Raw genomic sequence first — 26,087 nt, forward strand, 5'->3', positions numbered from 1 at the left:
CTCATTATACAGAATTGAAAACGTCACTGAATTATTCTGTTCTCTATTCAAAGTTCATTAGTTTTAAAAAGTACAGAAAGTTACATAGCAAGTAGAAGGTAAGAACGACGTATAACAGTATCCTAATTCCATTGTGTCAGACTCTAGCGCATACATAGATTGATATTAAAAGGCAATGAGTCAAATTCTTATCAAGATTTTGGTATCATACCAGCTTAAAAATGAAAAATTGAGAATTATGAATAAGACTAAAATAAGATTCAGTAAAATCTTTCAGAATATTCAACAGTTAATGACTCACTTCACTGCTGTATATCACCAGAATTTAGTTTTATTTATATTTACAAATGAAAGTGATGGATGGAAACTTTAGATAGATATTGAGGCTATGGCTACTGCAGGTCACATATATCCAGCTCTGGTTACTCTTAAAGTGTAACTTTAGTCTTATTTTAATATAGCACACACAAACTCACCCACTGGTCTGGCTGGCTGAATGGCCAGCATTTTGAAGGTTAATGTCCATCTAGAAACTACACCAGTTGGATTACCACCAAAAGGAAACTAGAATTACCTTTAACTATTATATACTTGACAATGGAAATTGCTGAGAGAAGGTCTTCAGTGATGCAGACCAGGCCAATAGTTTGGAGCATTGTCATATCTGGAAGCTACTACATCATATAAAGGCAATGTTATAGAACAACAGTTTTATGAGTGATCCCTCTATTATTTGTAGTGTTAACACTGAACCCTGCTTACCCAGCAGACTTCTCTGCCATCTGGGTTACAAGGCCTTCCGGAATTACTTAATACCTAACCAAGTTAAAAATGTAGGATTTGGTGTTCCTTAACTTCCATGTTCTTTTAAAACTTGGATTAAGTTCACCTGTTACTTTGGCTGCAATTGAAAGAATGTTCATTGCTTTAAATTTTGTTAAAAAAACTGCACAGGCTTAAAAAAACATTAGTTCAAGAAATACCATCTGGACTAATAATGCTTGCAGCTGAGAATGACAGAAGTGCAAATTCAAATGTGAATGATGTAGTGGAAATTTGGTAGAAGCAGCTATATAGCACAGATAATTGATAGATCTTTAAAAGAAGTTAGGAACATAAGAACAGCCATATTGGGCCAGCCCAATGGTCCATCTAGCTCAGTATTCTTTCTTCTGACAGTGGCTGGAGCCAGATTCTTCAGAGGGAATGAACAGAACAGGACAAGTATCAAGTTACCAATCCCCTATCACCTACTCCCAGCTTCTGGCAGTCAGGATCTTAGGAACACCCAGAGCATGGGGTTGCATCCCTGTCTTGGCTAATAGCCATTGATGGACCTGTCCTCCATGAATTTATTTAACTCTTTTTTTAACCGAACCCAGTCATATTTTTGGCCTTTATACCACCCCCTGGCAACACGTTTCAAGGGTTGACTGTGTGAAGAAGTACTTCCTTATGTTTGTTTGAAACCTACTGCCTATTAATTTCATTGGGTAACGGGAAGGGGTAACTTCCTTATTCACTTTCTCCACACCACTCATGATTTTATAGATCTCTATCAGATTCTCCTTTAGTCTCCTCTTTTCTAAAATGAACAGTCCCAGTCTTTTTAACCTCTCCTCATAGGGAAACTGTTCCATATACCTAATCATTTTTGTTGCCCTTCTCTGTACCTGTTCCAATTCCAATACATCTTTTTTGAGATGGGGCAACCAGAACTGCACGCAGTACTCAAGGTGTGGGCGTACCATGGATTTATATAGTGGCATTATGATATTTTCTGACTTATCTCTCTTTCCTAATGTTCAGTTACCTTTTTTGTCTGCTGTAGCACATTGAGTAGATGTTTTCAGAAAACTATCCACGACTTCAAGATCTCTTTCTTGAGTAGTAACAGCTCATTTAGCACCCATCATTTTGTATGTATAGTTGGGATTATGTTTTCCAGTGCTCATTACTTTGCACTTATCAACACTGAATTTCATCTACTATTTTGTTGCCCAGTCACCCAGTTTTGAGAGATCCCTTTACAACTCTTCTCAGGCAGCTTTGGACTTAAGTTAGTTAAGTGATTTTATATTGTCTGCAAACTTTGATACCTCACTGTTTCTCTCTTTTCCCAGATGATTTATGAATATATTGAACAGCACTAGTCTCAGGACAGATTCTTGGGGAACCCTGCTATTTACCTGGTACTGAAGTTAGGCTTACTGGTCTGTAATTGCCAGGATTGCCTCTGGAGCCTTTTTAAAAAATTGGTGTTACATTAGCTATCCTCCAGTCATGTGGTACAGAGACTGATTTAAGTGATAGTTAGGAAACAGCTAATTAGTTTATTTAACCATTTAATAAAATTTCTCTCTCAAATCTATATCTTGCACCAAAATATAAACTCCAAACTGGTTTATAATGGTTCACTCCTTCTAAATTTAGGGCAGGATACAGCTCAGACTGCATTTTAAAGTATCTAAAACATTCCAGATCAGGAGATGCAGACATCCTCCAGACAAACAGCCTATTAAAACTGTTTGTTTTTTATTTTGGTATTTTTAAGAGCACATGATGGTCCTGATAATAAGCATGATACTTGATGTGATGAAAATATCTCCCCATGCTAAAAGTTTGTCTGAAACAATTTAATCTTAAGTGTTGCAAGAAGTGACACATTCTTAAACTAAGCAATATTTAACGCTCTTAGCTATCCATTAGTCTCCATCCAGAAGAAACAGTATAATGGTTTCAAGTCCCATAATACTACAGATTTTTTAGTACACAAGTGTGTACCTTGTTTTCAGTTCTATAAACTCAGATAAATCCTTCCAAGACTCCATTTACTATACCATTCATTCAATGCACAACCATTCTGAAGAGGCCTTTCTCCTCTTTCACTTCACCAACATTATTTTTGCCATTGCTTCCCCTCCCCGAAAGTTCACAAAAGTAACAGGTGGCGCCTAGTCTTTGATACTGGCTTTCATGGGAGAGCCTAGTTCTCTATCAAGGCTGTATTTGTTCAGAAGTCAAGAAAATTTTAAATGCTTTATTATTGTTGATCTCTGTTTTTGGCTCTCAGATGGACATTCTTAAAATTCTCTAGCATCTAATTTTTGTGTGTTCACAATTGTGGGAATTGGTTTTCAATTTCCTGATTCTTGCTTTTTATTTTGGTTGTAAACTGCTAGCTTGTCCATGAAAAGCTTTCATTATTTAGTTAAGGAAAACTACTTGAAGATAACAAAAAGCAAAGGTCTGTCCTCTCCACATGTAGGACACTTTTTACTTAATTTATGTCTACTTTAAAATTTATCATCTGTGTAAGAAGAGACATCTTCAATTTTTATTCAGTAGCAATTGTTTAGAAGAAATTCTCAGTAACCTTTAAAACACTAACTTTTAAACATGTTACAGTCTTTTTAACATGTTGAGTATACCAGTGTTAAATATTTATGAATGCTACCACTACATTTTGGATGTTTGATGGTATTGAACCTATTTGTTTCCTATTTGTCTGGGATTTGTGCATTTTTTTCACTGTACAGGAACTAGGTGGACCAAAATCATAATAGTCTCACTTTTGAATATATTCATGCCTTTCTTTGCTGATAAATAGCTTTTCAGTAATCTAAATATTTGTGACATGCAGTAATGGTTAGGGTGCAATCACAATAAAGCATATAGTTGTTGCTACCTACCCAAGCCATACGAAAGAAGAAGAAAGCATCAAATTTACAGAATAAAAAATTACTCTCCTTCTCTTGCCACATTCAGTATCTCTGTTACGCTGTTTTTCCTCCATCCCCATCACAGCTTGATATGCTAACAAGCTGGCCTGTCTTAAACCTGGGACACCATGATTTCATTTCCTGCATTGAAGGCTGGGTCAGGAATTGCAATTCCTGTGACAGGGAGTTTCCAGATGTCATCAAGCCAGGATTGTAGATCATGCTGCAAATGGGCACCTAGTGAATTGATTTCACTCAGCTGGCACACAAAGTAACCCATCAACAGCTAGGAGGTGAAGGAGTGCAAATTGGGGAAAAGAGCCAAGGGTGGGGAAGACAATATTTTTAAGACCTATATAAGTATCTTATTAACCAGAAGTTAACTTGTTTAGTACAAGCTATGAAAAAGATTATTATTGGAACCATCTGTGATGCTTTGACAAGCCCTTTTTTCTGAAGTATAAATATATATAAACATAATTTAATAATTTTGTATGAGCAAACTACCTGAAGAGGATTTACCAGTTTATTGCTGTTTGTTTTTAATACCATCACAATTGTGGTTTAACAAAAAAAGAAACGCACAGGGGGGAAAAAAAGGAATTCTAATAAGTCACTGCAAGTGTGTTTTATGTATATGTTTATTTATATGTTTTATTTATCTCAGTGTATTAGTAGAAATAGCTCATCAAAATTTAAGAGCATAGAAAGCAGTAAAAACTCATTGCCTGCAACTGAAGTACTGTCCTTACACTTAATCTTATTTATAGTTTAGTGACTTTCTAATACCATATAAATGGTACTTAAGTTTTCATAATCACTAATACTCTTATACAAAATAACCCTACTCCATGCACACTCAGAAATCAAAATCTCTCTCTCTTTTTGGGTGTGTACAAGGAGTTTCTTGCAGAATGACACCAAAAAGAAACCCACTGCTATGGTACAATTACTGCTATAACAAACCACCACAATGCCAATTTGAAAGGTATGTTATGTAACAGGTTAAAAAACTGTATATTTTACAGATTCACTACACAGCAGTGTGTTGCACTAACAAAGGCTCTGTACCTATCTCTTGATTTTATCACGCCCACTGAATTGTAATTATGATATAAACTGGTAAATGTTATGCTGAAATTTTTTGTACACATCCAAATTTCAAAACAAAATTATATTTGGATAGCTTTAAAAAAATCCATTACTAATTATTTTAATTTTTTTCTCTTTAATTGAGAAAAATACTGTGTATTAAATATGCAACCAAAGTGATAAATATGCACATCAATGCACATCAAGCAGAGATATTTTAGCCACTATATCAGTTTATTTGCTAATAAAAATAAAATGCATTATCCGTAAGTAGTTGCAGCCACTGTATGTGCAAAAACAGATGTTTTTTAAAAACCATCGCACTTCAGCAATATTTTTCTTATTAAGCTAGACATCCTAATAATTTTTTGCAATATACTTTTCAATGTACTTCATCCCTGCATTAATTTCAAAAACAGCTATTTAATCTCACATTAGTTAACTTAGACTCTGAAAAACAAGTGAGAAACTACATATAATAATGCTATAACAAAAGATCAAAACTACCTACTATAGTAACAATGGATATTTGTATTAGCACTGTTCTGTTCTAGGCACTCAAATGTTTCTGAACAGCTGTAACCTTTTACAAGAAAGGAGTTACTTGTTACAGTCCGGGTAACATTTTAGTGAAAATAAACTGAACATACGTCAAAGTCTTAAATCTGCATTTGTAATAATTTCTGAAATATCAAATAGTTTCATCTTTAGCCTAAAATTTACTACAGAAAAAATGGCTGGATTTTAAATACATTTCCATGTAAAATACTTTCCATGCTTCCTAAACACAAATAAAACAGATGAACAGTTATAGAAAGAAATGCTACCTTGAAATTGACTAACAGTATCTCCAAGGTACGACTATCGTCTTTATGAAATCATCTTGAAGCAAAGTGTGATTTGTGAACTGCTCAAACAGCAGCAACACAACAGAAACAAACAAGCTGCTTGGAGCTGCCCTACAATACTGCAGAGACAAGCCTGAATGACAAGCACACGCAGATTGCATTGAATTGGGCATGTTAGGGGCTGGAACTTTCAGTGTTTGCTCTCCTATAGACAGCTGAGTTTCTCTCCTACTTAACCCTTGGGGGCAAGATCTTAATGGTTACAGCTGGTATGGTGAGGGCTTGATCTCAACACAAGGTCAGGAAGCCAGGATATGAAGGTGACATGTAATTTCTAGCTTTTTCCTGCTTCTACAGGAGTATTCCACCAAATGCTGCTGTTAGTTACAACTTTCTTTGATCTTTTTGATTTAGGTTAGTAGGTTAAAGCCTGTTGGATGGTGTTATTTGATTCTTAGACATTTTAAGTTTGAGAGATTCAGCTTTCTAGCATATCAGTTTTATCACTTAAGTTTATATGATCAGTTATTAAATCTGTGTATATTTCTATGTATTTTGCAGACCAAACTCTTTCCCACCTTTACATTCTAAGGGGAAGTATAAACAGGTGCAACTTGCTCCAAAAACAAGTTTGTTTATTTTTGACAGGAGAATAATTTTTGGAAAACGGGATACCAAAGATAGAACTAGTTATAATATGCTCCTTTCAAAATCACTCTGGTCCTTTGTTATCTCCTGAACCACAACTCTCAAAAAGCCCAACAAATCTCACAAACCATGCAGAACAAGTGTGTTGTTTACAGATGACACAGGAAACTACCGTACCTCACCTTTCCTAAACAAGTAAAATCTAAAAACTCCAACACCTTAAAAAGCAAAAAGTAAAATTCTTCCAGAAAAACTGTAGACGACTAATAATTGAAAAATGTTGTCTCTAAAGTGAAAGCAATTGTGGGTGGAACAGCGAGAGATTCTGATGCATGTAAGTCATATCAGTGCTTTGCCTTGTGCTGCTTTTTAAATTTGTGAAACGGTGTTTTGTTACATGACTATAAAAAAAAGGGATGATCAACAAGCTAAGTTATCAAACTTGGCACTACTATAGTTTTCAGAACTCCATAGGTCTTATAACTATTTTAGCAAAACAGCAGCCACAAGAGCTTTTGAAACCCCCACAATATAGTCCTGGCTCCCCATTAGGCTACAACATAGCCAGCTAACATGAATTCACCCTCATTAGACTCATCAGACCCGGTCTACACCTAAAACTTCGGTCAAACTAGCTGCAATGCTCAGCACTGTGAAAAATTTCACACCCTGCCTCATGTTGACCTAACCCCAACTATGGAAGCAGCTAGGTTGATGTAAGAATTCTTTCATCAACTTAGCTACCCTCTCTGAAAGGTGGGTCACCGACATCAATGGGGAAAAAACTGTTTGCCACTGTAGCATAGACATATCCTTATCATGCCTGCTTCCATTCCATCTTTGATGCTTAGGAAAAGACTTCCCCGTCCAACAGGCTGACCTGCCATCAGTTCTTAAAATTCGTTAACACATTTCTTCCACAAAGTCTTTCAACAACAAATAAATTGGCACATTCTAATGATAGATTATCAGACCACTTTGAGATCAGAACTTCTGATCATCTTTGTCGCCTAGTGTACAGTGTCTGAATGGTGATCTGTCCAATGCAGACAAATCTCTTTTGGGGAATGAGCTATTGCTTCTGTAATTTGGACCATGCTTTGAATGCTGACAGTGCTCAATAACTTTGTTTATTTTTACTGTTTTGTTTATTTCTTCAAACTTCTTTAAAGCACCTTTCCCAACAGCTCTAGGCACTTTTACCAATATTTAAAATATAAGAGAAGGCATCAAACTCCAAAATACTACTTGCTAATGTAAAATAATAAAGACAAATTGATATCTTCCCTCATCTATTATGAATGAACAAACTGTTGTCTCAGCACTACCAACTAAAGCACAATCACACTGCCAATTTTTCATTTTAGGAACACAAACAGAAAATTATTTTATTCAGTAGTGATTCTTTTGGGAGAAACCCCCCAAAACACTTAAAATATTGCCAGAGTACAAAGACTGCACATACAGATTGAAACACTTGTTAGAAACGACAGCATACTCGATAACCATACAAAATTACCTTTTAAAAAGATTACAAAAAAAACACACATCCATTCCTGAAGTATGACATTTCAAAATGTACAACCTTAAAATGTTTAAGCCAATGGGATCTGAGTACTACCAACTCTGACTTGGAAGGGTCTTTTTTCACTGAATCAATCTAGATTGGTTATGGGCCACTCCCAACACTCAAATCTCTGCTTATGTCCTTCATAAGCCTTCTGTTTATTGTCATTAAAGATCATACACCACTTTTATAAAGTCAAGGTGTTAGCCACAATGTTCTGGCTAACAACAGAATGCCAACTGCATAAAACCAGTTCTTCAGCTATTTTACAGTTTCATCTGGATACAATATTATTCTACACTTCCTGTCTTAAACTGTTGTAAATGTTGCTGTACACTCCCATACAGATGCTGTATTTCACCTCCATGGTGGGTCAAGTGATTCCTTTCCATACATATTTGTTAACTATCTCCCGGAGTGAAGAGAGGCTTAATATTTGTAAAGCACTTTGATATCTTAGAGGAAAAGCACTACAAAACTCCAGAGTATGACAATCTATTAAAATGCTCCAACACTACAGGCACTGTTAAAAACAATGTTACTATATCTTGGCTCATCTACAAATGATAGTCAAGTTATTTCCTAGGATGATATTAAAATGAAAGTATAATACATATTTATGAATTATGATTAATAAGCTTTCTATATACATTAGTTATAAACACTATCATAAATTTGAATTAAAAACTTTCCAAATCAGTAACTGCCTGAGTATTACTCAGCAGCATCAATGGTTGCCCGAAGGTACAGGGCAAGGGGCCTAGCCAAGCCCCCTCTTGACAGAAACAGGACCTCACTTTTGCAGCAGAGGAGACCCAAGAACATCAGCAGCGCCAGCCAGTACTGCCAACCCCAAGCATTTTTTAAATCATGAGATTATCTTAAAAATGAGCTTTTTTTCAAAACCTGGGGGTTCATTCATTTGCTTTCTGATACCTGAACCTTTAGAATACACTCAAGTCATGTTTTCAAGTTTTTCTTCTATGAATGAGGGCTAAAAACTTACTTTAAAAAAGTAAAGCAGAGATTTTCACCAAATCACATGCTTCCAGCATCTGGAGCTTTAAGAAGAGTACCAACTTTTGCAAAATTTGCAATAATAAAATTGTGAGAGTTGGCAACACTAAGAATCTGAGCTATTATTTGGAATTGGTGGACTGGCTGTTGGGAGGGATAAAGTATGGTAAGAGGCCCCTCTCTGCAGGGGTGAAAGTAAGCCGGTACGGCATACCAGTAAAAAGTGGCCACCAGTACAGTACCAGTGGCTGTGGCAGTGCTTTAAAGATCCTGCTTAAAGTGCTGCTGTGATAGAGCTTTAATGTCATTGCCCCTTTTGCCCCGTTCCCCCTCAGCCACTCACGGGGGGGGGGGGGAGCAAAAGGAGCAGCTGCACCAGGGCCGGCGATTTAAAAGGGCCCGGGACTCCATCCGCCTCTGCTGCTACAGCAGCAGTGGCCGGATCCCCGGGTTCTTTAAATTGCCGCTGGAGCCCCGGGCAGTGCGGGCCAGGCAGCTTGGAAGGGCTGGCTGGGGGACGCTGATGGCCCAGCCCCACCCCTCTCCCAGAGGCCCTGCCCCTTCCAGGGGCTGCAGCCAGCTCCCGTACTGGTAAGTCTTTGGCTTTACTTTCACCCCTGCCTCTCTAGCATCTTCACCCCTTTGGACTACTGGAAAAATCAGACTATATGCTTTACAAGTGATCGGTTACTCTGTCCTCTTACTCTTGCAGGGACCAATCCCCTGAACTGCGCAGAGAGAATGGCTTAGCAGACTAATGCCTAAGTGGGTCAGGCATTGTGGGACTGAGAATTGTGGGGATCTCCCTTCTCCCCAGGAAATAATAAAATGCTAGGTCTGTCATAAATATAAAGGGAAGGGTAACCACCTTTCTGTATACAGTGCTATAAAATCCCTCCTGACCAGAGGAAAAACCCTTTCACCGGTAAAGGGTTAAGAAGCTAAGGTAACCTCGCTGGCACCTGACCAAAATGACCAATGAGGGGACAAGATACTTTCAAATCTGGAGGGTGGGGAGGAACAAAGGGTCTGTGTGATGCTTTTGCTGGGGACAGATCAGAAATGCATCCTTACAACTCCTGTTAAGTTAGTAAGTAAGCTAGCTAGAAAATGTGTTAGATTTTATTTTGGTTAATGGCTGGTAAAATAAGATGTGCTGGAGGGAATGTATATTCCTGTTTCTGTGTCTTTTTGTAACTTAAGGTTTTGCCTAGAGGCATTCTCTATGTTTTGAATCTGATTACCCTGTAAGGTATTTTTCATCCTGATTTTACAGAGGTGATTCTTTTACCTTTTCTTTAATTAAAATTCTTCTTTTAAGAACCTGATTGATTTTTCATTGTTCTTAAGATCCAAGGGTTTCGGTCTGTGTTCACCTGTACCAACTGGTGAGGATATTATTATCAAGCCTTCCCCAGGAAAGGGGGTGTAGGAATTGGGGGGATATTTTGGGGGAAGACGTCTCCAAGTGGTCTCTTTCCCTGTTCTTTGTTTAAAACGCTTGGTGGTGGCAGCATACTGTTCAAGGACAAGGCAAAGTTTGTACCTTGAGGAAGTTTTTAATCTAAGCTGGTAAGAAAAAACTTAGGGGGTCTTTCATGCAGGTCCCCACATCTGTACCCTAGAGTTCAGAGTGGGGAAGGAACCTTGACAAGGTCCAAGGAAAGTTGTGAATAGCCTAAATAGAAGGTTGGGGGGGGGGGCAGGGAATACATACAATAGGAAGAAAGCCTAATGTCTCTTTCTGGTATACTGGAAGATGAGGTAAAAGTGTTAATGGAAATAGGGACTCACAGTTTGACAGGGAACTTTTTAAGTGAAAAATTAAAAACTGAAAATATTGTAAATCATCAAGTTCAACACATCATTAGCCTATATTGGAGTCGGCAACCTTTCAGAAGTGGTGTGCCAAGTCTTCATTTATTCACTCTAATTTAAGGTTTCGTGTGCTAGTAATACATTTTAACGTTTTTAGAAGGTCTCTTTCTATAAGTCTATAATATATAACTAAACCACTGTTGTATGTAAAGTAAATAAGGTTTTTAAAATGTTTAAGAAGCTTCATTTAAAATTAAATTAAAATGCAGAGCCCCCTGGACCAGTGGCCAGGACCCGGGCAGTGTGAGTGCCACTGAAAATCAGCTCGCATGCAGCCTTTGGCACGTGTGCCATAGGTTGCCTACTCCCACCAACACTACGCAATTTTGGTAACCTCATCTTTCCTATTTGTTACTCACTCTGGTCGCACCTTCTACTAGTTTGACTGAAAAATCCTATAGGACAGAGATCATGTGTACCTGTGTTTGTAAAATGCCTACCACAATGATGTCCCAACCTGACCAGAGCCTTACTAAGAGACTCGAGTAATAAAATTACTAATCCACTATAACAACCTATTAAGTACCGTTTTTTGGTCACAAACTGAAATCTTCTGGAAGTTACAAAGAATCTACAAAATGTAATTTATTAGTCTTAATTTGGCAGTGTTTCAACACATGTAAGATAAACATACTGCAGCTGAATAGCTCCATTGCTAAGTATCTCATTATGATCAGTCAAGTGCCAGTGTGCTCAGGGCTGTACAAAACACAAATAAAGACTGTCCCAAAATAACTTCATATTTTCTTATAAAGTAAGTGAGGTTAAAAGAATTAGAATGAAAACAATTCAGTTACAGAATTATTTGTTAGTCTAGTTGCTTTGTAGAGCAATGAAATCTCCAGCAAAATATGAGACATACACCAACCAACTGTAAAACTGGGGATTAAAATGTATACCTGTTAAGTATGGTGGAGTGGTCTTAAACTGAGATAAAGAAAATAATGAGATATTCGTGGAAATTGCAGTTCATGTACTCCAAAAATTTTGCACTGAAGTATGGTTCCAGAAACTATTCCAAATATTTAATTAACCCCTCCCTATCATTCTGTGATGTTCTTGAAAGGCAAAGAATAAGGTTATAATCAGATTTCAAATCCTGAAGAGTTTAGGAGCAAGAGAGCTGGAAATGTGAATTTGAGGCTTAAAAAAAGAAAAAACAAAAAACCCCTAACTCTGGAAAACATGGCACCATAAGGAAGCTTAAAACTGTAATATTTGCGATAAAATGTTTGTTTCTATTTCTTCGGTCTGGACTCTATTTGATAGCAATTTAATACTTCTAATGTAGCATTAAGTTGTAACAGAAATTTGATCTAAAAATCTTCAATACAAATTTTTCCAACAAATATTTTAAAATTATTTTCAAATTACTTTCCTAAGAGAACTCATCTGTGTATAACGCATACAAAAGCACAAATGTAGTAGTTACAGGAAGGAGGTGGTTGATAAACAGATGCTGTCCGAGGTCCCTTTGCTTCACTAACATCTTAAAAAACCCTCAGAAGTCTGGAGAGAAAGCTATGATTTTTATTTATTTATGGTGAGATTTTCAAAGCTCTTTGCATTTGCCTAACTGTGCTCCCATTGGCTTGAATGAAAACAGAGTAAGGTCAAAAGCTGAGCGCTTTTGAAAGTCCCAACCACTGGGCCACCTGAATAACTGCTATAATTTATTAATATCTCTTAGTCACTTACCAAACAACCTATGACCCTATATTTCACCATCTTCATATTACTTCTACATCTACCACCTACACCACACAAACTTTCTCTCTCCACCTTCAACATCAAACTCAGAGGAAGTACAGTAGTTAGAAATGGATGTCTAAGCTTTCAGACCATTGAAGCAGATAGTTAGTATGAATGGTATACACTTTTAGTTGATAGCTATACTTAAATGTGCTACATTTGAAATGGTTACCACTCTTTCACTGGTAACCCAGGGGTAGGCCAGAAGGTAGTGAAGAAGTTCAGGGAGATAGCAACAGGGTCTGGGAGCTGGAGCAGATCATGGTTGTTAGACATAGGGTCCCTGGGCTGGAACCTGGAGTACGTTGGAGCCTGCTTTCCCCTACCGGCCACTGGAGAAGGGCACAATCTGGGCAATAGAAAGACTTCCTGAGACAGATAGTCTAGAGGGACTTTGATACCTCAGAATGGGAAAACTATAATGACCTAGTGAAACCACAAAGGGGGACCACCCTGAGTTACAAAGAGGGATCAATTGAGTCCAAAGAGAGAAAAGGAGAGACATGGCATGAGCAACCAAAGGAAGGAGCATCAGACTGGTCGAAAGCTAATCCCCACAAGGAGGTGTCACAGCAGTGAGCAGTAAACCCCCTGACAGGGTCACTTCCAGGATACTGGTCACAGGCTGGGGCACTGACCAGACCATGTGACTAACACCTTTCAAAAGTGGCAGCAGCTCCTCCCTCCACCTTCTCTGGCTGCCTCCTTGCCCTTCTTTATGCCTAGTATGCCTATGGGAGAAGCATCACAGATACCCTTTGTCATGGCAGTGTCTTCTGAAGGAAGAAAGATACCCACAAAAAGGGGGCTGAAGAACTTTGCTGGTACTGGATGCTAAGAGGAGACCTAAGGGTCTTTGTGGGAGCTCTGCACACTTCTATAGCCCTTCAGGTTTACTCTGCAGTCAGAGAGGAGTTCAGGTGCTTTGGGAATGCTGTGGGAAGGAGGCAAGGTGGCTGAGGTAAAAAAATTTTAATTGGACCAACTTCTGTTGGTGAGAGAGACAAGCTTTTGAGCTTACACAGAGCTCTTCTTCGGGGAAGGGGGGAGCTAATGGGCTTTAGAGGACACTGTAGGAATGTTGTCAGGCTGTTACAAGATGCTGAAGGACTGGGGAGAAATAAGAGTGGTGGATTAGAGGGGAGAGATTTATAGAGAGCAGAGTAAAAAAGTTAATCAAAGGTTAAAATGATAGACTGTTTTTCCACACGAGACAGACAATACTGTGCAAGTATTTTAAATATCTTTACTTTTTTTTTAAAAAAAATTCCTATCACTCTGACAGTTTACTCTTGGTATTTTTCTTGTGTAGAATATGCTTATTGCAACTTCAGTGCCAATATAAAATACAGAGCAAGCAATGAAGCTAATCTTATTCACAAAAAAAGGGAAGGGGGACAAAATAAAAAGCAAAATTTGGCTGTGAGCAGTGTTCCCTCTAATTGTCCCCACGCATGTACAAAATAAATTTTGTTATGTGCACCAATATAGAAGTGATGTGTGACATCACCTCCATATTGGTGCAAATAAAAAAAGTCATGTGGCGGGGGTGGGGCAGAGAGGCTCAGAGCATGGGAGGGAGCTCAGGGCTGGGGCAGAGGGTTGGGGTGCAAGGGGGGTGAGTGCTCTGGCTGGGGTGGGGCTGGTGATGAGGGGCTCAGAGCTGGAGCTGGGAGTGAGGGCTCCAGCTGGGGGTGCATGTTCCAGGGTGGAACCAGAAATGACGAGTTCAGGGTGTGGGAGGGGGCTCCAGCCTGGGGCAGGGGTTTGGAGTTCAGGGGGGGTGAGAGCTCCTGCTGGGGATGTGGGCTCTGGGGTGAGGCCAGGGATGAGGGATTTGGGGTGCAGACTGTCCCGGGTCTATAGTGGGGAGAGAGGACTCCCCTCACCAGCTCTCTCCCCCTGCAGCAGCACCTGGGTGGGCTGGGGGTGGGGGAGAAGGGCACCTCTCATCGTCATGGCAGCTCCGGGCTGGGCTGGGTTTGGGGCCGGGGGAGGGGAAGGGGCGCCTCTCCCGCAGCAGGTGTGGGGCAGCTGCGCAGCTTAGAGGGAATTTAAGGCTGTGAATCCAATCAAGATCCATGCATATTAGTTATCTGTTAAATTGAAAAGGTGCCAGATTCAAAAAGCAAAGGCATTCCATTTCTGTTGGGTGGGGAATGATGGATTGTTCATTTTCACAGACACGTTATATGCCACAAAGTACTCTTTGCTGCTTATCCAATTCCTCTGGGTCAAGAATAGAGTAAAAACTGAGGCTCTTTGATAAAAAATAAAACAGGAGAGGGTAATGGTACTGGGGATGTTAGGTATAACAAGAAACAGGTCAACAATCTTTTTATGCATCCTTTCATTTCAATTGTTCATGGTACAAAATAGGTAAATTAAGCAGATCCAAGCCCTTTATTTCAAAAGGGGCATTGCAGTCACAAACCTAGTTTCAAAGGAGCCACAAAGGCAGCTGATAAGTACACTCTATTCCTCTACAATCACCTGAGATGAAATCCTAGCCCCACTTAAATTAATGGGTGGGTTTTGCCATGAACTTCAATGGAGCCAGCATTTCACTCCTGGTCTTAGGCAGAAACGTCCAAGGTTTTGGTGGTTTCAGGTTCCATTTAGGCTTTATCCATTGCATATGCTATGTACTAGACTGAAACGTTTAGCACAGCATGGGGTTAAACTGTATAAATAAGCAAACAACATACTAAAACATGAAGTGGAGTGGTTTGGTGCTTTATCCAGGGTGTGGTTAGATGAGGCCACAATACATGGGCGGGACTGAAAGAAAAGGCTGGAGTGGTGGGAATGGTAAATCCCTTAGCCACCAATCCTGCAAACACTTATACATATGTAATTTTACTCAGGTGAATAGTTACACACATTTCCAGGATGTAGGCCTTAGAAGTTAAACTGTAGATAAAGTTTTGACTTGCTACAACTGCTTAATAGTTACTGTGTTTTATGTGCATTTAATTTTCCTCATCTCAGGATGAGGGCAAGGATCCCTTTAGTCCATGTCCCACTAAGGATGGTGTGCTTACCCAACCATCTTTCATTATTGAAGCTACCACTTATGTGGCAGCTGTACAAAAGGACTATTCAAACCCTGATGGAAGACTATCATCCCATGGCATGGGGGTAAGAATAATTACAAGTAAAGCATGAATCTTTGTACTATCTATACTTTTAGAAGCTGGGTGGGGAGGGAGAGGGCGGAGTTTTTACAATTTGTGTTTAATTAAATTGTTTCCTTGTCTATTGGAGAAAACACTGATGGAGCAGGAGCCACTTATTTTTTTCCTTTTTTATATAAATAAAAATAAAAACACAAACTGAGTAACTCAAGCTGCCTTATTCTAAGGGATTGGAGTGGGAGAAGGAAAACAAAACTACAAAGGAACCGAAGAATGTACATATGTACTTCTGTGTAAATAAATGTGTGTTTTTGTCATATTTGTGGATTAGGGGAAAGAGTTAAGAGATATGGTGGGAGAGAAGGGAATGTATGGAAAGGATCCAAGATATTTAAAATGGTTGCTGCTTTATACTGGCATTCATCTAAATATCCTTTCTTTTCAGCAATGTTTATACAAATACAAATCTAACAAGACTGCCAGATACATATGCAAATTTCTTCTAACATAGGGAATCATTATATCCATAGGAATTAAGTACTGGGCCTTTCAGCTTTAGGCTGCCAGTTTGAAATCTCCCCAGTTTAGTGAGGGCCAAAGATTACTGCTCTCTGATAGTCAGTAGCTGTGATGTAAATTGGTGGTCCCAATGCAGTTCCCACTCAATAGGCCTTTATCACAAAATTTTCCACAACAGGCACCCTAAAGAAATTGAGCTTGGAGAACAAATGGAGTGTAGAGATTGGCCTACACTTAAGCCCCAAGAAGCGGTCTTTCCAACTCCAGTGAAAATGCATTGCGGAGAGGGGAGTAAGAAAGGAAAACGTTAGGGGTCGATACTGCCCATGCTGTAACTTGGTCGATGGATAAACAGATGCTTTCAGGCTCTTAATCTAGAACATTTTGGAAGCAGGAAATCCATCAAACCTAAGTTCTAAGACTCTATTAAACAGAACTAGACACCTTTAACGATTTGTTTGTTTAAACACAGTGAAAAGGACATATTTGAAGTTGCATCATCTTAAGTGATACTGAAGACAAAGTAGCGCAGACTGAAGGTGTCTATTTCAGAGAGTGTTGTAACAAAATAAGAGTTGAACTTCTTAGGGCAAGTCAGTGTTACTCATCTATGCAGTGCCCAGTACTATGCAGTCCCAATGCTGACTGGAGTAGACATTCAAATCACTATGGTTCTGCAACCAAATACAGCAGGATAGAAATAATGGTTACTTATTTATTAAATATTTTAAGCCATTCCAAGTATGACAATCATGTTTTTCTAGTTTTTATATAAAATGGCAACAAGCAACTCTCTCCAGCCGTGATTCTCAGACTTTGGTATTTGAGAACAACTTGGCTGTACCATACATCCTAACTGTGTCTATAGCTGCATCTTACCCCATAGGTATTGTATTCTAGTAATTAATTTGTTACACATTGCCTACTTGTAGATGAGTAGGAAAACTACAGTATTAGTTAAGTGATTCTTCAATGTATATCTAATGGAGATACATGTTTTACTGACAATGTCCTTGCATTAATATTGACATTAATCGGAAGTAGCCCTACATTGCTCCACAAAAACCACAGAGTCCTAGCTCCGACAGAATTATGCACAACTAACAAACTAACACTTTCCCCTTACCCCCATACATGGGCTTGGGAGCCAATAGTTATACTTTTAAAATAAAAAAAAAATCCAAGCAATTTATTAAGCAGAAAGTATCACAAGCAGCAAATTCAGATTTAATATATTCTTGTGCAAATAATGTGGACTATGCAAAAATGCCTTCATAAATAAAGCAAAGCTTACAAGTTAAGACACAAGTTGTTAATATCTTAAGTAATTTTCAAGTGATGATATGAGCGCATCTTGTTCAAAACAAAGTCTATTTGAAGAGGAAAATTGATTGGTTTCATTAGGTACCTGCTAGTAATGGTACCTAATTTTTCAAAGCAAAGTTTAATAGTTCTGTTATTAACCGAAATGCACTGCATGATTCTGTAAACAGAGAACAAGTTACATTGAAGTGCAGCTGTAAAAACATATTTACACACACACTTGCATACTTTTATGCACATTCCTTTACCACAGGTGTATGTTTTCCACTATGAGCTATAACTAATATGAATCTTACTTAAAGCTGCACACACAGAATATCAAACTAGGCAGTTCTATAAATTACCATGGAGGGAAAGCTATAAAGGAGTGCTTTATCTGTATACGCAAAAAACAAATGATGCAAATAGCGATATGTAGTAAGCCATCCTTTGTACAACATTAATATTCTAACCACTTAATAGTACTATCATGATGCTATAGTAAAACTGTTTGCACTTTGGATTCTATAGCAAATATCACATACTTATGACTAGTGCAATTAACCATGCAGACAACATGAAAGTGTGCTTTCTCCTAGCATTTGGAAAAATTTAGGCAATAACAGTAGTCAAAAAAAAAAAAAAAAAGTAACTGCAACTATACCAAGTTAATGTAACCACAGGAATTTTTTTGTCCAAATTCATGTTCCAATTTCAGATAATAAAAATGCCTACGTTGTTTGTTTGTATGAATTCAGGTACCAAGCGTACTGATTTTTAAAAGGTACAGAACATTTGTTGTCTTTAAGCATCAAAAGCACTAAACTTAAAATCAGAATTTACTATGACCACAAAAATATAATAATACATATAATACATACCCTGTGGAGTTCAGAACTATTCTTTTTTTGTTATTCTTCTTCATGGATGAAGGCAGAAAGTTGGAAGTGTTCAATTAAGAGCAAATTATGCAACATTTGTAGCTCTCAAACATTTCTTCTACCGAATGAAGAGTTCAAACTTCAACCTGGGAGGTTACTGCTTAGTCAGTCAAAAAACTGCTATGCCAAGCACTCTAATCTCTTGTTTTTTCAAGGGATTTCCAAAAAGCAATATCCAAATCTTCAAATAATGCACAAGCTACTTTCCCCCCCGCCCTGCTTTTGTTCAGCACCTACAGTTTATCCCCACCTTTCTTGATTAGAGAAATGAAATAAGCACCAGATTACTTTTCTTCTTCACAAAAGAGCTCCAAGTGGTTTGAGTAAACAGACACTGCTACAGCTCATACAGAAGGTTTTATTTGATCTTCGCTTTGCTGACACACTAATGAAGGTCCAAGCAGACAAGGCAAGAGAAAATGTTATTTGAGCACAAATTTAATGTTTATTCACTAGACTGCTTGCCTTTGAGAGGGTTGCCCAAACATAGCTCTTGCAATGCAGAGTCAATCTTTTCTAGTTGTCTCTTAGCAAACATATGGGAGCCTGGGAATTTCTCATGCATTCAGATAAATCAAGAACCTTTCAGACCACTAACATTTAGTACCTTTAGAAGGAGATGTCAGATTTCTCTGGGACTCTCTGACTTTACATTATTTAGATTACACCAAAGTCACCACTTTTCAAAATCAAAACAAGATTATTTCATATATAATAAAATGGGGACTTCATCATTTCAAACACAGTTCTCTAAAACAAATCTGAAACAAACATGCTTTTACATTTACTACTGTAGGTCTCAAACCCTATAACAGACAAACCTAAATTATTAAATATATGCATCATATCTGGCTCTTAAAATGTACTGCAGCCTCTCTATTTGTCTGCACGATTTTTCAAATGCAACATCTATCCTTTTTGTATCATGCTTCTTACACTTATTCAGAAAAGTCATACCTTAAAAACTCGATCCAATGTTTTCAGCAAAGCGGCAGCGCTCATCAATTACCTGAAACCAAACCACTTTGGGTTATATTCTTGTTGGATCTCCTGAACTATACATGACTAATCGCTACTTTGATAGGAATCTCAAAACTCCTAGGAAAAAACACAGGTGCTGCAGGAAGTTGTATTGCAATACAGCCAAACACTTAAAACTCCCCCCCAAATTATTTTTGAAATCATACACACTTTTTTGCTTGGGACCAGTTCAACATACTCCCACATACTATCCTGAAAGTTAGGTCTTTCCAGCATGGCCAGTTGTCCAAAAAGATTCATTTTAAGGCTTGCCAGACCTGAAGTATATCTGAGATTTGAGCTCGGTATGTTCAATGGGACATCTGGCTAAGAAAAAGAGTTCAGAATCAAGCTGAATTCTGACTATTTTGGCTATAATTTTTTTGTTAAAAACAGATCTCTCCGTGTACAATTACTAGGTAAACAAACAAGGCTACCTGTTTTGAGCTATACTTATTTGTATGAGCTATATCTATTTTTAGGTGACAGTTATTTTATTTTACATTTCCATTTACCACTAGAGAATTATTATTTTTTAAACAGATAAGATGTAACAACTCAATTCTCTTAATACTTCCCAAACAGGAATTAAACTATCTGAAAGGGATCTAAACCTCAACCAGTTTAACTATAGAAAGAGAAAAAATGGTTACTCACTTTCTCGTAACTGTTGTTCTTCAAGATGTTTTGTTCATGTTCATTCCAAGAACAAGTTACGAGAAAGTGAGTAACCATTTTTTCTTCGAGTGATTGTTCATGTCCATTCCAAGCAGATGATTCACAAGCTAGAGCTAAGGAGGTAGGGTTGGAGCTATCCACAGAAAAGAACACTGCTTGCTCAAAAGCCGCATCGTCCCTGGACTGTTGTGTAATTGCATAGTGCGACGTAAATGTATGTATCGAGGACCACATGGCTGCCTTGCAAATTTCCTGAATAGGGATTTGTGCTAGGAATGCCGCAGAGGAGGCCTGGTCCCTGGTAGAGTGAGCAGTTATCTGCAGAGTGGGCTCCTTTGCCAAGGTATAGCACTCCCTAATGCAGGACGTTATCCATGATGATATGCATCGAGAGGATACCGGGAGGCCCTTCATTCTGTCCGCTACAGCTACAAAGAGTTGGATGGACTTCCGGAACGACTTAGTTCTCTCTATATAGAAGGCTAAGGCCCTACGCACGTCCAGTGAGTGCAGCCTGCTCTTCCTATTAGAGAAGTGTGGCTTGGGATAAAACACTGGGAGGAAGATGTCCTGCGTCATGTGAAAATAGGAGACTACCTTCGGGAGAAAAGCCAGATGAGGCCTGAGCTGGACCTTATCCTTATGAAAAACTGTGTAAGGGGGCTCAGATGTGAGGGCCCTGAGCTCCGAAACCTGTTGAGCCGAGGTAATTGCCACGAGGAACGCAATCTTGAATGAGAGATATAACAGGTAGCAGTTGGCCAGAGATTCAAATAGCAGGCCTGTAAGCCTGGAGAGGACTAAATTGAGGTTCTAGGCGGGGACAGGCTGACATGTGTGGGAAGAGCCTGTCCAAACCCTTGAGAAAATGACTGACCATAGGGTTGGCAAAGACCAAGAGACCATCTGAGCCCGGATGGAAGCCGGAGATAGCGGCCAAGTGAACTCTTATTGATGACCGGGACAAGTCTTGATGCTTTAGGTGAAGGAGGTAGTCCAGTATAAACGGTATGGAGGCGAGGAGGGCGACTAACTACGTTGCTCTGCGCAGATGGAAAACCTTTTCCACTTGGCCAGGTAAGTTGCCCTGGTGGAGGGCTTTCTACTACCCAGGAGGACTTTCTGACCTGGTCCGAACAAGACAGTTCTGTGGCACTTAGCCGTGGAGCATCCAGGCCGTAAGGTGGAGCGACTCCAGATTTGGGAGCCGGAGTCCACCCTGGTCCTGCGTGATCAGGTCGGGGACCAGTAGTAAGGTGAGTGTGGCCACTATGGACATTTCCAGGAGCAAGGTGAACCAGTGCTGACGTGGCCACGCCAGTGCTATTAGTATGACTCAGGCCTGGTCCCTGTGGGTCTTGAGGAGCACCCTGTGGACTAAGGAGATGGGTGGGAAAGCACATAGCAGACAGCCCTTCCATGAGAGAAGGAAGGCATCTCCGATGGACCCCGAGCCGTGGCTCCCGAGGAAACAAAATGTCTGACATTTCCTGTTGCCCGGAGTGACGAACAGGTCTATCCAGGGAGAGCCCCAGAACCGGAAGATTGAGCTCACCACATCTGGCTGAAGGGACCACTTGTGGCCATTGAAGGTCCAGCTGAGGCTGTCCGCCAGTGTGTTTCGCATCCCTGGGCGGTATGAAGCTGGCAGGTAGATTAAGTGCTCTATGCAGAAGTCCCACAGCACAAGGGCTTCTTGGCACAGGGGAGAGGAGCATGAACCCCCCCGTTCGTTGATATAAAAGATCGCTGAGGTGTTGTCCATTATGTGCATTTTGAAAGCGTAGCATGCCCTCAGCAATTTGACATTGATGTGAAGAGCGAGGTCCACCGGAGACCAGAGGCCTTGGGTTTTGAGGTCCCCTAGGTGAGCTACCCAACCCAGATCCGAGGCATCTGACACCAAGGTGAGCGAGGGCTGAGGGCTGGCAAAAGGCATCCCTGCACAAACCATTCGAGGGTCGAGCCACCATAGAAGGGAGTCCAGTACCAGGCGGGGCAGTATTATGACCCTGTCCAATAGAACTCTGGCTGGTCAGTACACCGATGCCAGCCAAGACTGGAGTGGGCACAGCCTGAGCCTGGCATGCTGCACCACGTATGTGCAGGAGGCCATGTGTCCCAGCAGCTTTAGACAGTTTCTTGAGACGTCGTGGGGAACAGTCTGAGGCTCTGTATGATGTCCTGAAGTGAGCGAAACCTGGCCTCCGGGAGGTACACCCTGGCTTGGGTAGAGTCCAGGACCGCGCCTATGAACTCTATCCTCTGCACTGGGGACAGAGTAGATTTCTCCTCATTCAGGAGGAACCCTAAGTTGAGGAAGGTCCTCCTTATAAACTCGACCTGAGCCTCCACCTGGGCTCTCAAGCAACCTTTGATCAGCCAGTCATTAAGGTATGGAAAAACCTGCATCTGGCGCTTGCGCAGGAACGCCGTGATGACTGTCATGCATTTCATGAATACTCGGGGGGTAGTCAACAGTCCAAACGGGAGGATGGCAAACTGGTAGTGGCCTCTATTCACCACGAACCTGAGGTAGTGTCTGTGATGTGGGACTATTGCAATATGAAAATACATGTCCTTCAAGTCGAGGGCGGATTACCAGTCTCCTGGATCCAGAGAGGGGATAATGGAGGTTAGTGAGACCATGCAAAACTTGAGTTTCTTTATGTATTTGTTGAGCTATCACAGGTCTAGTAGGGGTCTGAGGCCCCCTTGGCCTTTGGTATGGGGAAATACTGGGAGTAGAAACCCTTGCCCCTTATCTCCTGAGGAACGTCCTCCACTGCCCCTACTTGGAGGAGGGACTGCACCTCTTGAATTAGAAGTTGCTCATGAGAGGGATCCCTGAAGAGGGATGGGAAAGGGGGTTGGGGGGGCTGGGAGGGTACAGAATTGGATGGAATATCCCTTCTCTACCACACGGAGCACCCATCTGTCTGAAGTAATTCGAGACCAGGCACGGTAGAAAGTGGATAGACAGGACAAGAAAGTAATATGGGAAGGATCCAAAGGTCGTACTGGCAAGCCGTCCTCGACCGTACCCTCAAAAGGGTGGTCTAGAGCCCGGTGGGGCCCTGGGCTGGGGCCCGAGCTTTGTCCAGAGGGAGGACATTGCCTCCTCAGAGTACTCCTGTTCTGCCTACATGGAGCATCCTGGCGGTTTTGGGGTTGGTAAGGACAAGGAGCAGGTTGAGGCCGAAAATGTCTGCACTGGGTAGCAGGCATTTGAAGCCCCAGCGAATGAAGGGTAGCCCTCGAGTCCTTCAAGCTGTGAAGTCTTATCCATCTTCTCAGAGAAGAGAGCTACACCCTTGAAGGGAAGGTCTGCTGGACCTAGTGGGGAAGACCAGAGACCTGTAGCCAGGAGCGTCTCCTCATAACTACCCCTGTGGCCAAAGTGCAGGAGGCTGTATCTGCCGCGCCCAAGGCCGCTTGCAAAGACGCTGGGGAGACCAGTTTTCCCTCCTCCATGAGCGCAGAGAACTCCCCCCGAGCTTCCTGGGGCAGAAGTTCTGTAAACTTAGCCATAGACAAGCAGGTGTTATGCCCGTAGCGGCTTACTGTGGCCTGCTGGTTGGCTATACAAAGTTGCAGGCCTCCTGTCAAGTAGACCTTCCAGCCAAACAGGTCCAATTTCTTAGCATCCCTGTTTTTAGGGATGGATCCTTGAAACCCTTGACGTTCTCTCTGATTGGCCGCGTCGACAACCAAAGAGTCCGGAGGAGGGTGGTATAAAGATGTTCATACCCTCTAGAGGAAACAAAGTAGCGGCGCTCAGATTTCTTGGCCATAGGTGCCAGAGAAACTGGAGTTTGCCACAATTTCTTAGATGTTTCAGTTATCAACTTGATAGATGGCAATGCAACCCTGGATGGGCTGGAGGGAGCCAGGAGGTCTATGACAGGGTCTAAATCCTCTTCCACCTCCTCTGCCTGAATCCCCAGGCTTTGGGCGGCCTGCCTCAAAAGCTGTTGAAGAACCCGATTGCCCTCAAAAGCTGGGGCGTTGAAGTCCCCACAACCGCTTCATCGGGTGAGGATGAGGAAGAGAGAACAGGAGGTGGGCCCAGTTCACTGCCTTCGGCCCCCCCACCCGGGGTACCTCGGCAAGCGGTACTCGGGCTGTGGAGCCGGTACCAATGAAGAACTCTGCGCCGAAGCCGGTGCCAGGGAAGATAAATCCAGCGGGACCGAGACCGTCTGGGTCGGTAGGGATGGAGCTGAGGCTTCCACCGGTGCAGTCACCTGGAGAGCTGGTGCCGGAGCTGGCTAAGGTATTGGTGCCGAAACCATGTGAGATGGCGGGGCCACTCCACCAGAGGGCGGCACCATCATCGACAGTGCCGGCGCTGACTGTGGCATGAACGACGCCGAGGACACCAACACCGTTCTGGAGTGCGGACCATGGACTTGACCCTGGCTCTGATGGTACGCCCAGGGTGTCCAGAAGGGCCATTGAGCAGGTGGTTCCTACTGTTGCTGTCACGGTGCCAGATATGGTTGGTGATTGCGCCGGGACCTGGACCTTGACCTTCTGCTCCGCGATCTGCTAGATGGAGCTGAGTCCAACTCCGACTCCAAGGTCTCTGAATAAGACTACCATGGAGGAGCTGTCCCCTGGATCACCAACGAACGACTACTTGATTCCAGGGAGCAGCGCGCTTCCTGTGTCTGTGCAGGCGGTGCTGGAGATGGAGACCGATGGGCCATCATGATTGGCTTACCGCTGGAGTGGAACAGGGGGCGTGCGGTCACCGGAGATTTGTCCCTCCTTTGGGGGGAGGATGGCACCGGGAGGCACATCAGGTCCGTTGCCGCCTCGAATGCCTCCAGCATCGATGGTGGTTGTATGTCCACCAGATGGTCTGGGGACCAGGGAGGGTTTGGACTCAACTGAACCCCGGCCAGGGCAGGAGTCGACGAAACCCAGAGCGGAAGCAAGGCAGAGGTGGCCTGTCCACTCACGGACGGCACTGGCCCTTTAGATTTCAAGGGGGATGATTGGTCTCTCACCAGTCTCTTCTTCTCCATCTCCGGTGCCGAACTGAGGCCGACGCCCTATGGCCTGAGTAGTGGCGATGCCGGTGGGCTTTAGAGTCTTTAGCTGGGCCCGTTTCACGCACTGCTGGTGCCGGAGTGCTGCGCACCAAAGAGGACATGCTCGGTGCCGAGTTGTCGGGTCCCGGATCAGATTACAGTCTCAGAGTTGCCTCCATGAGCAGGAGTTTTAGTCTCTGCTCTCTGTCCTTAAGGGTTCTTGGGCAGAAATCCTTGCAAATGCGGCACTTGTCCTTTTGGTGAGTCTCACCAAAGCACCACAGGCAAGATGAGTGAGGATCACTCTTGGGCATAAACTTTCCACAGGACTCACAGAGTTTAAACCCCGGAGACCCGGGCATACCCCCCAAGGGGAAACGAACTATCTAACAAACCACTACTAGCTATATGAACTAGTACAACTACAGAGAATAACTACTGAACTATGTACAGTAAGAACAAAGACACTTCTAAGGCGCTTGCTGTAAAAATGAGCCAAGTTCCAGCTAGCTGTCACGGGCAGTAAGAAGGAACTCAGAGGGTGGGGGTCGGCGGGGCCCGATATTGGGCGCCATGAAGGCACCACTCCAAAGTGTGCCCAGGCGACTCTACGGATGCTGCTAGGGGGAAAAACTTCCGCCTGGCGTGCACACGGCGCGCACACACCTACTTGAAATGGACATGAACAATCACTCAAAGAAGAGCCCTACTTAAGATAAAATTTTCCTTAAACATCCTTCTCTTCCTGCCCTCTCCTCTCCTCTCCTCCCCCCGCCCCGCCCGGCCTTGGGAACCCTGAAAGCACCAAAACCGTTGTCGCTCCCCTGGTAAGAAGAGAGGATTTAGAAAGGCTGAACAGGGATTTTATAGCACCCTGCACACCAGAGAGTACAGCCCTGTGGGGGATCATTGTACTCCAGGACAGAA

General features: G+C 41.8%; 1 protein-coding gene across 11 annotated transcripts in view; it reads right to left on the reverse strand.

Annotated features, from left to right (window-relative positions):
* Window positions 1-26,087, reverse strand: part of DISP1 (dispatched RND transporter family member 1) — a 162,034-nt gene that overhangs the window by 53,378 nt on the left and 82,569 nt on the right. For 2 of the 11 annotated variants that reach the window (XM_038393947.2, XM_038393943.2), the window contains one exon: window positions 19,381-19,432. The exons of 8 other annotated variants lie outside the window; for them this stretch is intronic. The gene's annotated coding sequence lies outside the window, so the exon portion shown is untranslated. Of the gene's footprint in view, window positions 1-5,641; window positions 5,797-19,380; window positions 19,433-26,087 lie in introns of those variants that run through there. One more of the 11 variants, XM_038393949.2, reaches the window with a different exon arrangement.

This window comes from Dermochelys coriacea, chromosome 3 (genome assembly GCF_009764565.3).
Source record: "Dermochelys coriacea isolate rDerCor1 chromosome 3, rDerCor1.pri.v4, whole genome shotgun sequence".
NCBI lineage: Eukaryota > Metazoa > Chordata > Testudines > Dermochelyidae > Dermochelys > Dermochelys coriacea.